This window comes from Marmota marmota, unplaced genomic scaffold (genome assembly GCF_001458135.2).
Source record: "Marmota marmota marmota unplaced genomic scaffold, marMar, whole genome shotgun sequence".
NCBI classification, from domain to species: Eukaryota; Metazoa; Chordata; class Mammalia; order Rodentia; family Sciuridae; genus Marmota; species Marmota marmota.
Window position 1 is genome coordinate 55,427,193 of NW_025999842.1, and position 16,715 is coordinate 55,443,907.

At 38.5% G+C, this 16,715-nt stretch overlaps 1 long non-coding RNA gene across 1 annotated transcript; it reads right to left on the reverse strand.

Moving 5' to 3' along the window:
• Window positions 1-4,682: 4,682 nt before the first annotated feature.
• Window positions 4,683-10,516, reverse strand: LOC125614987. Its single transcript, XR_007345557.1, has 3 exons — window positions 10,307-10,516; window positions 6,792-6,901; window positions 4,683-5,029 (listed from the first exon to the last, which is right to left on the reverse strand). It is a non-coding gene; the product is annotated as an uncharacterized LOC125614987 (long non-coding RNA).
• Between the last annotated feature and the right edge of the window lie 6,199 nt (window positions 10,517-16,715).

Sequence of the window (16,715 nt, forward strand, 5' to 3'; positions counted from 1 at the left end):
TATTTCTCCACAAATTGACCCTTAGTATTAGTTGAACAATCTTGATATAATTGAATAATTTCTCCCTTATTTGCTGACAATTATTTCTTGTTCAGCAAAACTTTTAGAAAGTTCTAGAACACAACCCCTGGGTGTTCCCTGCTTCTTGCTGAGTGTTGGGGTCAGCAAAACCTCAAGTTTATTGCAGCTGCAATTTAGAATTACAATGGGGAAATATAAATTTGGATGCTAAAAAAGATGGTGCTACTCTTGGAAAATGGGTTTAAATCATAGCTATCTGAGGTTTTTCTGTCTCATAAACACAGCTGATAGAACCAAAAGAAGCCAACTGCTTCTGGTTAGATACCTGCCAAGTCTCTAGGAAGGTGAGGAGCCAAGGATGATGGGGGTGGCTAAGGTGAGAGCTCCTTTGGGGTCCTTGAGAGCAACAACTGTGTCCCTTATTCTTCTGGCCTAGTACAGCGCTGAACACACTGTAAATATTCACCTGGAGCTTTGTGTGCAAATAATAAATGAATAAACTGTAAAAGAGTTTCATGGAAAAGAAATAGCTTCTAGCAGAACCATAGTGTTCTGAGGCTTAGTTTCTAGGTTTAGTGGAACATCATTGTGGAACTGTATTGTCCCTGAATTGATCATAGGTTTTAGTAATTTTATGTTTTCTTTGGAATAAAAACCACTATTAGAAGCATGAAATTACTAAGTACCTGTGCAGGTTTCCTGAAGAAATATTATTGGTGATTGTATTGATGGTTTCTGTCCCTAGAATTTTCTTTTCTTAGACCTCTTGTCACTAATACTATAGTTAATTTTAAAATACTTAAGAATTTCAGTGTTTAAATTTTATATGTAAATTATGGCATTTAACACTTAAGCATTCAAAATCCATGCCTATTCACTTTCTAAATAAAATACACATAATTTCTTACAGGGCTAAATAGAAGAAAATATTACACAGATGAAAATCAACATTGTAACTCTGTCATAATAATATCCTTGGTTCTATCCTTATTTTTAAGAAAAAGAAAAAAGAAAAGAAAGCTGTGTTTGTCTTATAGTCTCAGTAAGAACGGGTTGTAGATACAGATGTCTTCTTGATAACAGAGGGTTCATACTTTATGTCATTCAACTGTTTTTTTCCTCTCTCTTTTCTAATAACCAAAGTACAGAACAAAACAGAAGCCCCAAACAAAAATGAACAGACACCAAAATGGTGTTGCACATCTGTAATCCCAGTGACTCAGGAGAACAAGACAGGATGACCACAAGTTCAAGGATCACCTAGCAACTTAGTGAGACCCTGCCTCAAAATAAAAAGGACTGGGGATGTATCGCAATGGTAGAGCATCCTGGGTTCAATCCTCTGCATTGCAAAAACAAATAAATAACAAACAAACCAAAACAAGTACAACAATAGCATCATCAATAAACAATGAACAAAAAATTTAGGTGGGATGATACAAAAATTAGATCAGCAAATGAGATTTTGGAACTCCATATGGATTATATAATTCTAGAAAAGATGTTTTATGTATTGCTATGAAAGGAAAGTGGGAGACAGAAGAAAAAAGAAGAGAGGAGGAAAAGTAAAAAGAAAGAAAAAACTCTGTGTCATAACTAGTGTTTCCCAGCAGGGCACTGTTACCATTTGGGATAAGTGGTTAACCACATTTTATAAATACAATGAGGAATTTTGATAGGGACTTAATTTGGGTTGAACCTTCCTTGATTAATTGTACATTTTATTTCTATTTCCAAAATTCCTAATGTTTTAAACTTTTTATTTTTTGAAAGAGGATTTCTTCCTGTTACAGTTTATAAATGTCTCAAAGTGTGGGTGTATAGCAAACCATTCCAAATTTACCCTCAAGGAAGCATTCTTTACTTTTAGACTGTTCTGGTTCTCCATTTGACTTTTGCATAGGAATCCTTAGCGCATCTGCTCTTCTGCCTCTAAACTCACTCTCCTGGGTGAACTAATTAATTCTCATGGCTTCAGTTGTTGTTGTTGACCTAGTTTTTATACCCATTGCTGACATTTCAACTATGCTCAGTCCAATGTCTTATGGAGTGAGAAATCTGTTTTCCTTATTTAAGAAAAATGTGATAAAAACTGAATTCACCTATTTCTCTTTTGCAACATCAGTGATGCTATCATTTGTTAATTTCTTAATTTCACAAATATTTGATTGCCTAATACATACCTATTATGCTAAATTTTAGTGATACAATGGAGACCAAACAGGCAAAGTCCTGGCTCTCATAATATAATAGTCTAAGAATAGATAGAGGTTAGAAAAATAATCCCACAACTGTTTGATAATTAACAGAGATAATGGCCATGGTCAAAACTGCAGGTTACACGAGTATGTGATATAAATTGTACTCACTTATTCTGATGGTCAAAATTCATTTTTTAAAGGTACACTCTTACATTGCTGGTGGGACCACAAATTGGTGCAACCTCAGAGTGGTTGGAGTACGGAGTATGGAGATTCCTCAGAAAACTTGGAATTAAATCACCATTTGACTCAGTTATCCCACTCCTCGGCATATACCCAAAGGACTTAAAATCAGCATACTACAGTGATGTGGCCACGTCAGTGTTTATAGCAGCTCAATTCATAATACCTAAACTGTGAAATCAATCTAAGTTCCCTTCAACAGATGAATGGATAAAGAAAATGTGGTATATGTACACAGTGAAATATTCCTCAGCTCTAAAGAATGAAATAATGATATTTGCTGGTAAATGGATGGAACTAGAGATTATCATGTTAAGTGAAATAAACCAATCCCCCCAAAACAAAGGCTGCATGTGGAGATACATAATAAGGTAGGGTGGGGAGAGGGAAGAATAGAAATTCATTGGATTAGATAAAGGGGAATAAAGGGAAGGGAGAAGGGATGGGAATAGGAAAGACAGTAGAATGAATCAGACATAACTTCCCTATGTTCACATATGAATACACAATCAATGTAACTGTACATCATGTACAACCACAAGAATGGGGTATTCTAAATTATACTGTACGTATGTATGTATAATGTCAAAATAAATTCTACTGTCATCTGCATCTAAAAAGAACAAATAAAAAATTCATTGTCTGGACTGATTTCTTTTAACTCTCATGTGTATTCAATTACTAAGACCTATTGAATAGCTGTACCCCACTTCCCCATTTTAACACTTGCAGCTCTGTCCAGTGCTCTCCACTTCTGATGTTTGGATTATTCCATTTGGATCTTCTAGGTCATCAACATGGCTGCCATATCCATATTCTTTAATGTTTGTTTTTATCACATCACTCTCCAACTTAAGAATCATCAGTGGTTCCCGATACCCATCGGATCAACTTCAATATATCAGATACTTTTCCTAAATACTTTAATTGTGCTAGTTGAAAAATCTAGCATAAGCCCCTTGGCCAGCTGTGCACATGCTGCTCTCCGCACTCAGAATGCTGCCTTCCTTCCCTTCTGTACCCAGAACCTTCTTTATTTCAGTGACTTTCAAACTGCAAACATTTGTAGAGTAGGGGGTAACAGGGCACATTGGTGGGATGAGGAGCTCAGTTCTCAGCATTGGATATCCACATACAATTTCACTTGAGGAGGGTTCTAAGGCAAATGACACTTGAAAATCTCTATGTCATGGAAGTTACTAAGATTCATCTGGCCTCCCTCCTCCCTCCACACTGACTTTGCTCCCTAACTACAGTCTCTAGAGTGGTTAACTGTGCTCCTGAGTGAGATATACCTGCTTAGTTACTGCCACTCATTCTACTCTTAATAAAATTGTCTCTTGAGCCTTGTTTTTTAATTTTTTTTTTTTGTATTCCCTACAGTGCTTTATCTTTGCATAAATGAGTGAATACACTGAAGAACACATAAATGTTCTGTGTTTCTTTCAACTAATGGAAAATTCCTGTTTATAAAATTTTAAATCTATCCATCTCCATTGTCAGCAATGAAATAAATAGAAACAATCAGTATTTTGCAAGTCCTGTTCTGTTTGGTTTCCCCTGTCATATCAGAGTTGAGTCCACATAGATGACCAAAATATAAGGGAGAGGATGGATGAGAAGCCATGGGTATGTTCCCTGGGAAACTTCTTATTCACTGGGATTGACCCATCTCTTTTGGGGCCCTCTTCCTTTCCTCCTGGGTTTACGTTTATCAAAATGAAGGTTCAAACTCCATATCTCACAGCTCTTAGGGCAGAATGGAAATGTCTTTTAGAACCAAGATCTACTTAGTTGAGTTGAAATAATGTAAATTTCATTGGATCACAAATATTGTTAGCACTTATTATTCAAGCCTGTTCCTGAATTTTAACGGGACATTGATTTATCCAAAATTCCCAATTGTGAACAAAGAACAAAGGGAACAAGTCCCTGCAGTGGTTTCTCCACTGAGCCCAAAAAACCACATCTGATAAGCTATGTAATTTGCTGTAGCAATTTGTGCCAAAAATAAAGGCACACTTCTGCAGAGTCGCACATTTCTAAGAAAAACCAAACTCCGCCCCATGCTAATCTAGCTCCTTTTCTTTCTTTTTTCGACTTGATGTTTATGGATAGAAAATACCAGGCTGCATATTAGGTCTGTACCATGGATGTCCGTTGGCCAAATGACTTCGCCCACCATCCTCTGGTTGCCCGAAACCTTTCCACTGTTACCCTGAGACCTGAAGGGTGAGCAGAGACAACAGCAGTGGTCTGTTTTACAACACCCCAATAACATGATGTCTTTAACTGCACAGCAGATTCTTGGCTGAGGGCCCTCGTGAAAGGAAGACAGGCTCAGAATCTTCGAAGTCATCAATTTTAATGAGCACTGCAACTATTCCAGTAAACTAGATTCCTTTATTTTTGTTTGCTTGACAAAGAAACTTGAGACATCCAAGACACTTACTCCTTTTTAGTTCAGCAACCAGGACAGGAACTTGCTTTTTCACCACCAGTATTAGGCCCCCAATGGTGATAAAAATTCCTGTGCAGTCTTTGGCGGCAGAGAATAAAGTAGGCTACAAGAGGGGAAAAAAACCATAACAAAACGAAACGAACGAACAAACAAACAAACAAAAAACAACTGAACAAGTACAAACATTCAAAAAATTCAGATTTTTAAATTATTATTATGTTTTAGTTTGGTGGGAAGGTTAAACAAAAATTTGTTGAGTTCCCTTTCAAAGCTGGCATTTGCAGGGTATCTCTAAGCTTGGATGGTTTTGTGAAAGTTGCAACAGAATTAAGAAATTTCATCTACATCTGCATTTCCAAAGGCAAGGAATTCTCAGTGGTGGGGAAAGAGCAATCCAGAACTAGAACTAGACAAACATTTAATTATAGTTTAATGAATTGGAATCTTTTGAAGTAATATTTTGGAACGTTCTGGAAAGGTCACACTAGAGGTAGTAATCACTCAGGTTTGGAATGAGATCAGCAAAGAAGAAAGTTGCTTGAGGTGTTTGTGTAGTGGAGACAACCACTACCCAGCCTTGGCTTCTAATCTTTCCCATCTTTGTGCAAGCTCAGTGACCTCTTGCTCCAGATCCGGAGGCAGCAGAGGCATTTGTTTTTAAATCCTTAAATAAGACTGAAGTTCTAGAACCATTAAAGTTGAAAGTTCTTGTCTCATTTACTAGATTGTTCCCCTCATAGTAGGGGATCCCTAGCATAGGGCAAGCTGTGCCATCTCTCATGAATTTTTCCATCAAAAGAATTTACTCCCATTTTCTGCTTAAAAAAATTTTTTTTAAATGGGTGGGTGGGTGGAGAGGAATGGAAAAACAAAAAACAGCCCAGAAAAAAATTACGCAAATGGCAAGGTAGTGACAGAGCATCTATCAAAGTGGCTCTGGAAATTCTAATTTTTAAAGTGCTATAAAAATACCATTATTAATGATGATTGACTGGGTTTTCAGAGCCAAGACATTTCAAGGCTGCGAAGTTAGTACTGAGTGCAAAAGCAGGGGATGCTAAAATGGCTTCGGGGTCCCTCACTTTGTTTCTTCATTGATTTTTAAGTAACATATGAGCACAGTCAAATTGATGATTTTCATTTTGAATTAGTTTGGCCTCTGTCATGGAGGGCCTTCCATCTTTTCCTGACTGTCAATGTCTAATTCATCTTCATCAAGTCCCCAGCAGGAAGATTCGGATCTTATTACTCTTTGTTTTACAGTTTTATCGTTTACAGGAAATTGAGAGGCGGAGGAAAATAGAGAGGAATTTACCCAAGTTTTTAGTGGAGCTACCCAGTGGGGGAAGGTTTGCCTGCATTTCTGAGCCAAAAGGAGTAGAAACTCCTGGATGCAAGTGTCACAACATGTGAGAGAGTGAGGACTATAGTGCAATACTCCCTTGGGGGCATTTTTGTTTTTTGGTTTACTTGGTTTTTGTTTCTTTCAGATTCCTGAAAAATAGTAGCTTTCCATGTAAATCTCATGCCTTGTATCCAATGTCTTTATGAACCTCGAGGTGCTCTTTCTTTTGCAGATGGGAGAAATTAATGTGGAAGAGAAACAGACATGGGGTTGGTGATGAACATATTAGATTTCAGTAAGATCCACGGTTACCCTGAAAGTCTTTTATTTTGCTCTATTTTCAGTTACTGCCAAAACTGGGGGAAAAAAAAATGACAAGCCCAGTTTTTGAAGTATAACTAAAATATACTTGAAAAAAATCACGAAATTTTGTATTGTTTTAGCAAGGCCCAAGGTCCAAGTTAGAGGACTTCTTTAAGGATATGAAGGGGGAAAAAAAATCAACACCCACAAAACCTACCATTAACTGAGCAGAGATCTCCTCTCCACCCCTTCGGGCTCCTCACTCCAAGGCTCTTCTAACAGCCAAAGCTGATGTGTCCTCTCTGAAGATGTGTTCCTCCTGCAGTCCTGTGGGATGACACCAGTTTATTCTTTCAACAGTGTGTCAAAAATGGAAAAAAAGAAGAGTTTTAGCAACTGTCAACCAGGAAACTTTTTGTTTGTTTATTTTTTATTTTTTTAAAAAGGAAACTGACCAACTTTGCCAAAAAAATTTGTCTAAGTTAAGGACTGTCATTCTTTATAATCACTCTTCTTTCTTTTTCTTTCTGAATCCTGCATTTTTACTGAGAGTAGATAATCTCTGGCATTCCCCTCATTGGCTTGGCTTAGCTTTTAGTCCCTTGAGGTCCTGCTGACTCTATCAATGTTCAACTCTCCAATCTACTGCTGTTTCACCCAGGAAAGAAAAAAAAAGCAAATTGAACAATAAAATTCAAGTTGTAGCTTCCGTTGTGACTCATGAACAGAAAATGTTTTTCATGGCCAACAGCACATAAAGTGTCATTAATCACCAAGAATTTATTATTTCCCATTGGGGGCCCCAAACAAATGCCGTTTTAACCAACTCTACTAGTATCCAGGGTTTGAAAACCTTTTCAAAGGTAATTTTCAGATTGAATCTTCACCTGGGGTGCAGCAATTAGAAAATTCTTTCACAAAAATTAAATACTCCCAAATACTTCTTCTTCTTCTTTTCCCCCCCCTTCTTGGTGTCTCCCTCTGTCTCTTTCCTCAGTAGCTCTCGCTATGTCAATTCCTGTAAGCAAGATCAGCTTGCTGTGATCTATGGTGAACTCCCACCTCAGGAATTTGAAGCCTGGGTTAAGTCCTTTTATGTCTTTGAGTTCAGCCTATTGATTTTTGTTTTGAAAAAGCCTTCAAGGCTTATGTTATAGCCCCAAATTTTTATTGTTGGGGCTGCATGGATAAATGAGACCATTTTGGGAGAGTCCTTTGTAGTCTCATTGCCAGGGACACTTGACACAGTGAGTCCTAAAACATTAAGTATTATTTGGGTGTTCACACAATAAATCGAGAGTATTTTCTTTCTATGGTGTAGGGCAGTACATAAGTGGTTGAAAAATTGTTTAAACTCATTTGTTGGTAATTCTAGGAATAAACAGAATAATTGATCAGTGGAAACTAAGTAAATATTTATCATGACAGACCCACATTTTGAATTTCATAAGAGGAGAGCTCCATTTTCCTTTGTGCACAGAAATCAAAAGCTGATGTTGCGAGATAGGGGCTCCAAACCCACTCTCTGGTCTTGGGGGACATAGTTCTTGAGCTAGCTGTACAGAGTTGAGCTAGATTATTTAGGGTATAAGCAAGAATTTAAAACATTCTTCTTCTTTATCTGTGTTGCGATTAACAACTTTAATAACGCAGAACGTTGCAATTTTATATGCTCCATTCAAGTAGGGAATTAACAGGGGCAGAGAACTGCATTTGTTGAAAGCCACCTGTGTGCCAGGCTCCCTACCCATTCCCCTACAGTCCTGTAAGAGGCATCATCATCCGAATTTCATGGATGAATAAAGGAGGCTCAGACAGGCTAGGTGGCCAAACTGATGTAAAAAATGCAAAAGGAAGCAGCTCTGGGAAGGTTTATGCAGCTCTAAAAATCCATTTTATTTTCCATTATAAATTATTGTCTCTGATGAGTGAGAAGTTTAATTTGATAGCAATCAATCCTGCTCACCTATACAGGTAAATTTCACAGAGAATACCATTTCTTTCAATGGTCTGTCTGCCAATAAGTAGTGAGGAGGGCCATGGCTTTTGCCAACCCATTTTCTTCAGGAATTTCAAGGATGAGTAGGGTTTGTCTTCCTCCTCACTGTGTTGTCCAAGGGAACTGCCTTGGAGAGGCCATTCCAAAATGCCAGTCAATGGCAAAGTATTCAAGATGAGGAGAAGATCAAGCACATGTTGGCACTGTTGTAACAGGCATAGGAGAATAAGCATGTTTTAGTCAGCTTTTTCACTGCTCTGACTAAAAATCTGACCAGAACAATTGTAGAGGAAGAAAAGTTTATTTTGGTGCTCATGATTTCAGAGGTCTCAGTCCACAGATAACTGAGGCTTGAGGTGAGGTATAACACCATGGCGGAAGAGTATGGCAGGGTGTAGCAACTCATGTCTCCATCCCCCAATGCCCACCTCCTCCAACCATACCCTACCCACCTTTAGTTTCCATTCAGTTGATCCCTTTCAGGGGATTAATTCATGGATTGCATTAAGACTCTCACAACCCAATAATTTCTCCTCGAACCTTCATGCATTGTCTCACATGTGTGCTTTTGGGGGACACCTCATATCCAAACCATATAAGTACACATCAGCCTGAACTCTTCGATGATTTTCAGTCTGTGGCCTTTTCCACAGGCCCTTGTAAATTAGAAAATCTTAATTGGCAAGATTAGAACAAGCTCATGAAGGCATGAGAGTGGCTCCCACCCTATGTTCAACCGTAAAAGAGAAAGACTCATTTTCTGGGACCCATGCTTCCACTTCAGAACTTTTGTCTTTGCTATGTCTTCTTTCCCTGAGCATCCTGGACCTCCATGGTTTCTCTGCTTTCCCACATCATAGTCTGCCTTGGTGAGGTGTCACTAGGAGAGGATCTAATCCATTACTTCACCTCTTGCAGCAATGACTCCAATGGTGGAATTTCAGGAATCAAGGCAGGCCGGTGAGCATGAGATCTCCAAATAGCAGAGGACATGGGACATAGGTGACCACTCATTTTGGGACTGATGGTCAAAGCTGATACTGAGCAGAGATGGAAGACTAAAGCAGACAGCTAGAAGGTGCCTCTGGAAAAAAACAAAACCAACCCACCAACAAAAAGCACCAAGAATTCCTTGCTGGCACCTTGTTTCTTTGTCACCTCCAAGTCAGTTTACTACAAGTCTGATGTTTACATTAAGGCAAGTGGAAGGGTTGCAGGTGGGGAACATTTTCTTTCCTGTGGTTGCATTCTCAGTCTCCTAGAGGAAGAACAAAATTGTTCTTCTAAACAATTTAAACTCTTAGGCAAAGATGTTTCTGTGAGACAAAAGAGCGATTATAAAGACTGATAACTTAAAATAGTCTAAAAATAACCTAAAAATACAACACATTAAAAGACAAAACAAAACCCTAGGGGCTGGGAATACATAGCTCAGTTGGTAGAGTGCTTGCCTCACATGCACAGGGCCCTGGGTTCAATCCCTGGCACCACTGGGGGGATAAAAATCACACACACACACACACACACAACCAACCCTAAAACTCCCCAAACAAACCAAACCAGTCCATTGATTGGCCATAGCGCCCATGCCTGATATAGTTCTGCTAAAACTGCTTCCAATTCTATTGTTTAAGGGAAGCTTTTTTTGAAGGCTGAAGTTTTCACATCTGATTTTAGGGGTTCCCTGCAGATTCAGCAATCCACCTGTCCCTTTACATATAGCAAATACTCACCTGGGGCAGAAAGACATAGCCAGTTGATATCTATGACTAGAGGAACATTTTGCAGAAAAGAACTTCTTCCCCAGCCGGTTCAGAAACACTGCTGGTTTGTCTAGAGACTCAAGAAACACTGAAAGCTGTGAACTGCAACGGGGCTGGAGTTTCTTTTGTGCCCGAGGGGCTGGCCACGGGTGTTTGTGGCAATTGTAGCTGATCTCTCTCTAGAGGACAAGGTGTGAGGGTTTGAGAAGCTCTTCTATACACTCTGCTCTGTTAGAGTGATGTTCTGGAGAACATGCACAGGAAATAAGCCAGATTGGGGGCAAAAATTAAAAAAAATGAGAAGGAAGAGAAGAAGGGAAATCCATGCCCACAAATAGGTGTAAAGAACTACATATCTTTTTTAATTGATAGAAATTAAACATACTCATGGTTCTTTTCTTTCTCCTTCCCCTCCTTTCCCTGTTTTTTTTTTTCTTCCATATTTTGTAGTTACTTCTCTAAGCCAGATGCAGTGGCACATGCCTGTAATCCCAGTGGCTTGGGAGGCTGAGGCAGGAGGATCATCAGTTCAAAGTCAACCTACTCAATTTAGCGAGGTTGTAAGCAACTCAGGGAGACCCTCTCTCTAAATAAAAAAAAAAAATATATATATATATATATATATGTATATATATATATATATATATATATATATATATACTTAAAAAGACTGGGGATGTGGCTTAGTGGGTGGTTAAGTGACCCTGGGTTCAATCCCTATTACCAAAAAAAAAAAAAAAAGTTACTTCTCTAAGACTGTTGATACCTGCTAGACTATAAGCTTGGGAAGATGCGAATCTTCTTTGTTTTTGTGTCCTTGGCTTCATGAATGATGCTAGGCACAGACCAAATTGTCAAAACTTGACTGTTAAAAAGCTAAAATTATTTTCATATTATAAGATTTTGATTCTGAAAGGATCTCTTCCCTGGGCAGGAGACAGACACCCTTCTGAGTCATTTCAGAGAATTTAGGGCATAGTAGAACCAACAACTTGACCTGAGTAAGGCTAGATTATTAATTAGGGCTAGATGTCAAAACTCGAATATGGTAAAGTTAGATCACACAGGCTAAAGACTATCGAAAGAACCTGTACAGTCAACAAAACTTCTGTTCTCAGAGGGCCCTGTACTTGGCTTTGCATAGTAGTATTGCTATCTTGGAATTCTCAATTCTCTTACTACTTATGACCCCCCGTGTTACCATTGTGCATTAGTCATGTAGATTCTGTGACTGGTCTGGCTTCTCATGAGACGTTGGGAGCCACAGGGGCCAAGATCCAAGAAACTGTACACAGACAGTGTCTGGGAACAGCAGGTGAGAAAGTTCAAGTTGGCTAAGAGTGGAAAGCATCCTACCTGGCTGGCATATGTGCTGCAGTCACTGTGGAGGGCCCATTTCTCAGAAAAGAGAATGACAGGACTGTCCACCTGGGGAAAACAGGGCTCTTGCCAAAGATTCTTTAGCGAGTAAATAAGGAAGGCCTCTTTTCCTCTGAGGTGGTAGGAGATTTAAAAAACAGGACTTTATAGGTCAGGAGACTGGATGGTCTCAGGAAGAGTGAGGACATCTCAGCAACTTAGAGTGGAATAGCCTGAAATCCAGAAAAGTGGTCTTTAAAAAAAGTGGTATTCCTACTATTTGTCTCTAAACAGGGCCCCATACGAGTACCACATTAGTCAACCTGGAAACTTGGCACCAGGGATGAGAATTATAACAAAGTTTGTAGACAACATTAGAAATCCAGGAGAATTTGCCCTGGCTCCTGAGTATATTAGATAAAATGGGAGTCAGTAAATTATATGCCAAGGAGAATAACTAGGAAAACTCATAGATGACCTTTATTTTGGGGGGGAAATTTCAGATTTGTTGTCAGTATCTTCATCTACTTCTCCACATTATCTTACAATAGACGGGCTGGTTTTCTTTTTCTGGAGTATCAGAAAGAAAGCCAGAAAGGGGAGAACCATATTGTACCCTGCCATCTGCCCTTGGAGAGAAATGAATCATAGGATTCAGAGTAGGAGAGGACAGCTTATTTTTTTTTTTTTTAAGGTTAAATATCTAGGGGCTATACAGAGGAAGAAAAGGTACCATGGGACTGTGAAGTGACTTCAAGGCTGTCACAGAGAGTACCTGGTGGCTTTTGACATGGCTAGAGATGATCAAGAGGAAATTAGGCCACATGGCATCTTTAGAAGATTCTTCTGGAGGGTGATTCCAGACATACTCAAGGAGAAGCCTCACCCCAGGTTCCAGGAGGTCTTAAGAAAGCCTAATATTCAAATGATGGACATGTGCTGTCTCTACCAATAAAAATGTATTTCCTAAAGATGGTTGGCTGGGTGAAGGAGCCATGAATAAACGTCTTGAGGTCTTCAGTCTCTGTGCTGCTTTAACAGAGATATGATGTGATTTACCTCTGGTTATGATAGAAAACTTGACAAGACTCATCAAATGCACTGATCCCACTGCTCTGATGTGTCACATGAGAACAAGCACCATAGTCATAGGGAATCCGCCATGCATCTCTAGGACTAGGTAGAAAAGTAGGAACAGTTGGAAGGATGAGTGGGATTCTCTGTGTGGTCATGATTTTGGAAGAAAAAGGAGGCTAATAGCTGGTTATGTAGAAGGCAATCAAAGGAAATAATTGGTCTTCTGGATCATGACAAGAATGTCAGGAAGACGTGCTACTGAAAATGGAAAAGGATGCTATGCCAAAGTGGTGAACAAGGATAAATAGATGAAGGTGAGGGAGAAAAATCAAGACTGACTAACTGCTAATTAGGTAATAGGGACAGTGGGAATGACAGACAAGCAATTTGTATAGTGGATATGTGATCCCCAGTAATTATTTTTCCTTTCTTTTTTTAATATTTATTTTTTACTTGTAGTTGGATACGATACCTTTATTTTATTTATTTATTTTTATTTGGTGCTAAGGATCGAAACCAGGGCCTTGCACGTGCTAGGTGAGTGCTCTACCACTGAGCCACAACCCCAGCCCTATTGTTACATGCATTCAACAAATACCAGAAAAGTTCACTAAGAATATTTATGACTTTAGGAAACCATATATTTCAACATAGAATGGGTGGTGATAAAATGAAAAAAGTTGTAAAGCAAAAAGTAAATATAATGTTGAGAGCACTACAACTAACTGGGATAAAGTTCAGTTTAAAAAATATCAAGAGAAAATATCAGGAGAAAGAGATACTCTATTCAAAAGCTTATCCAGTAGGGGGGAAAAGAGAATAATGCTAGGTATAATTAAGATGTACATCTAGATGGAAACAAAGTAGGGTAAATAAAGATGACAAAAGATAAAGTGAAAAATTAATTATATTTCAGTCCTCTCAGGAAGAAGGAGGATATGGTTATTATATTTTTGGTGTTAAATCTTGGTATGAAGTAATGCTTTGGAGTAATGGAAGAAATGACTGCCTTTTGAAAAATAATTTTGCTAAACTGGTTGTGGTTGATAAGTACCTAATTCTGCATGGACATTTTTAATCTCTGAAAAAGACAGAATTTACAAAAAAAGTAAATATCAACATGGAAATTCTAAGGGGTAATAGTGTGAGAGAGATGAGAACCTTGGAATTGAGGCTATTACGAAGTCCATATTATGTGTCCCAGCCCAGAGTGTCTCAAAATGAGGTCCTGGCTTAGGGTGGCTCCCTAAATTGCTATTGTTTTGTAACAAGGTGAGAAATTAAGTATTTTTATCACTACAACATTATTTTATTTTGGAAAATTAAAACTTATTACTCACCTTGGAGACTTTTAGAAGCACCATTCTGCTTCATAATAAAATAGAATTAAAAAATTTGGTGTTGTCTGTCCTGAAAATGAGTAGAGCTTTTCAGGAAGAGGGGATCTCAAGAACAAATGAAGGAGATAGAGAATCTGAGTATATATTGAGAACGATTCTGATGGGTCAATGAGGAAAATTATATAGAAGTAGTGCGGTTGTACTCAAAGCTCCCTTGATGAGAAAGGGAGCAAAACCCTTCCATTGAGCACCTGTTGTATATGAGGCAATTTACTTAAGATTATCTTATTTAATGTTTTTGCTTCAGATAAGTGGTATTATTATAATTTTTATAATAGGCATGATTGAGGCTCCGTGTCTTTAGTGGATAGAATGGTGGTTTCCAAAAAGATGTGTCCATACCCAAATCCCCAGAACCTGTGAATATTACCTTATGTGGCCAAAGATGTATGAGTTATAGGTCTTAAAAAGAGAAGTTTTTCCTAAATTGGTCCTAAATGTATTCATACATATTTTAATAAGTCAGGAACACAGAGGAGAAGGCATATGAATAAGAGGCAGAGGTGAGGTGCCAACAGAAGAAGAGATAGAGTGATGTAGCCACAGGCGTAAATGACTGCCTGGGGCCACTGGAAGCTGCAGGAAGCAAAGAACAAGTTTTCCCCTAGAGCCTTCGGAGGGACCATGGTCCTATAAACATCTTGACACCAGACTTCAGGCCTCCTGAACTGTGGGGAATGCATTTTTGTTATTTTAAGTCACCCAGTGCATGGTAATCATAGAAAATAAATACAGGGATCTAAATTAATGTCTAGAAAATGAAAATCATATACTTAACCTTAGGTATATCTTCAATGCCTTTTTGACCTCAAAACTTTTGTGACATGATCCATCCAAGCCCACACAGAGAAGAAGCTCTCTAGCAGGCTTCTAGACATACAATGCTCACCTCAATTGATTGGAAATATCCTGACGGGCAGGGGAGAGCACAGGGAAATGATGGTGTGGTCTCACATCTAAGTTAGAGTCCTGGTTCTGCTACTCACTTTGCTCGTCTTTTCTAAGTCTCAGTTCCTCAACTGAAAACCAGTGTCATACACAAAATCCACAGGGTATTTATGAGGACTGAGCAATAGGCCATATGTGTAAACTTTTTTTTTTTCCAATTTGTAGAGTACTCTTCAAATGGTAATTGCTAAGACATTTCTCCCACTAAGAGAGATGAAGAAAGGCTATTTGCAGCAGCCATCACACTCAGTGATATATGAGTCGTTTCATTAGCTGTAACTCCTCTGCTGTGGCTGCAATGGCATTGAGCTGCCCGCCTTTTTGCCACAGTAGATGGAAAAACGAGCATCTTCCTGTCTCTAAGCTGTATAGTCCTAAAGTCACGTGCCTGCAGGAATAACAAGAAGCCCATGAACCTGTTGAGCAATTTCTGTTTGAAAGAAAACCTCAGCAGCTATGATGCCAAGACAAAATAGTTGTTTTTGGCAGATTTTTTTTTTTTTTTTTTTTCCAGTATTCAGATAGACAATACTAAATAACTCTATTCAACAGTCCAGTTCATTTTAACTTGTTTACATATACCTTGCCTTGTTCCAGAAAGGATTTAAGGTGTATTACCTATTAATACCACACAAGATAAAATAAAGCGAAAAATAAGTGGGTGAGGAAAGTAGGACAACAGGAAAATGAGACTCAGAAAAATAAATAAAGCCAGGAGTGGTTTAGACTCATTGTGATCTGTAAGCTCTTGTGTGCTTACCAGGGCTGTCTTAGAGTATGTCTCTAAGCTTTCTTGCTATTCACACAAAAAGGGCTCTAAGTCAAGGTCCCCCACAACATCCTCTTTTGGAAGCAATTTGCATCTTCCCAGAGCACTGGCTATGGGAAATGAAGGTCTCAGAAATCTTTACACTGAGCATGACAACACTAATTTTAGCCTGTGTTTAAAAAAAGAAAATTCAATAAAGGATTGGTGAAATTTCTGTCTTTGAGAAATCTAACTTCCTGATGTACTGTCTAATACATTAGCCATTAAATTTCTATTTACAGAACTGATGATGTTAACTAGTTGCACAGGATTACTAACCAAAAAACAGATGAGCACAAGAGGATGTCTGCCGAAGTGAGATGAGTTTGGTTTCAGAATTGTTCATCTGTTGTCCTTTTAGGCACCCATCAGGGCAAACTTGATCTGCAGCCACTCTCTAGTCAAGGCAATTGTCTGAGTGTCTGCTTATAGTGTATTTTTTTTTTCTCTTTAGAACAGAGGGGAAGGCATTCAGTTTCTAGAAAAGTGTCATTCAATTATAAGGATTCCAATAAAAAGGAAAAGAGTGGTCTGAATACATGTTTCTGATTTTACTTCACTGAAGTCACTACATGAACACTAATTCAGTTCACATTCTGGGTGTGAATTTTGCAGCTAATTCATTGTCAGGAGCCCTTAACAATGTTGTGATACTTGAAATAAAAAACTAAAAAGTTGACAAAGGCTGTATTAAATTATTTTATAGTAAAGACGAATGGGGAAGGAACTATGATTCTCATATCCCTCTAGACTTGAAGGATCTCTCTCTGCTTTCTCGCAGAGGTTG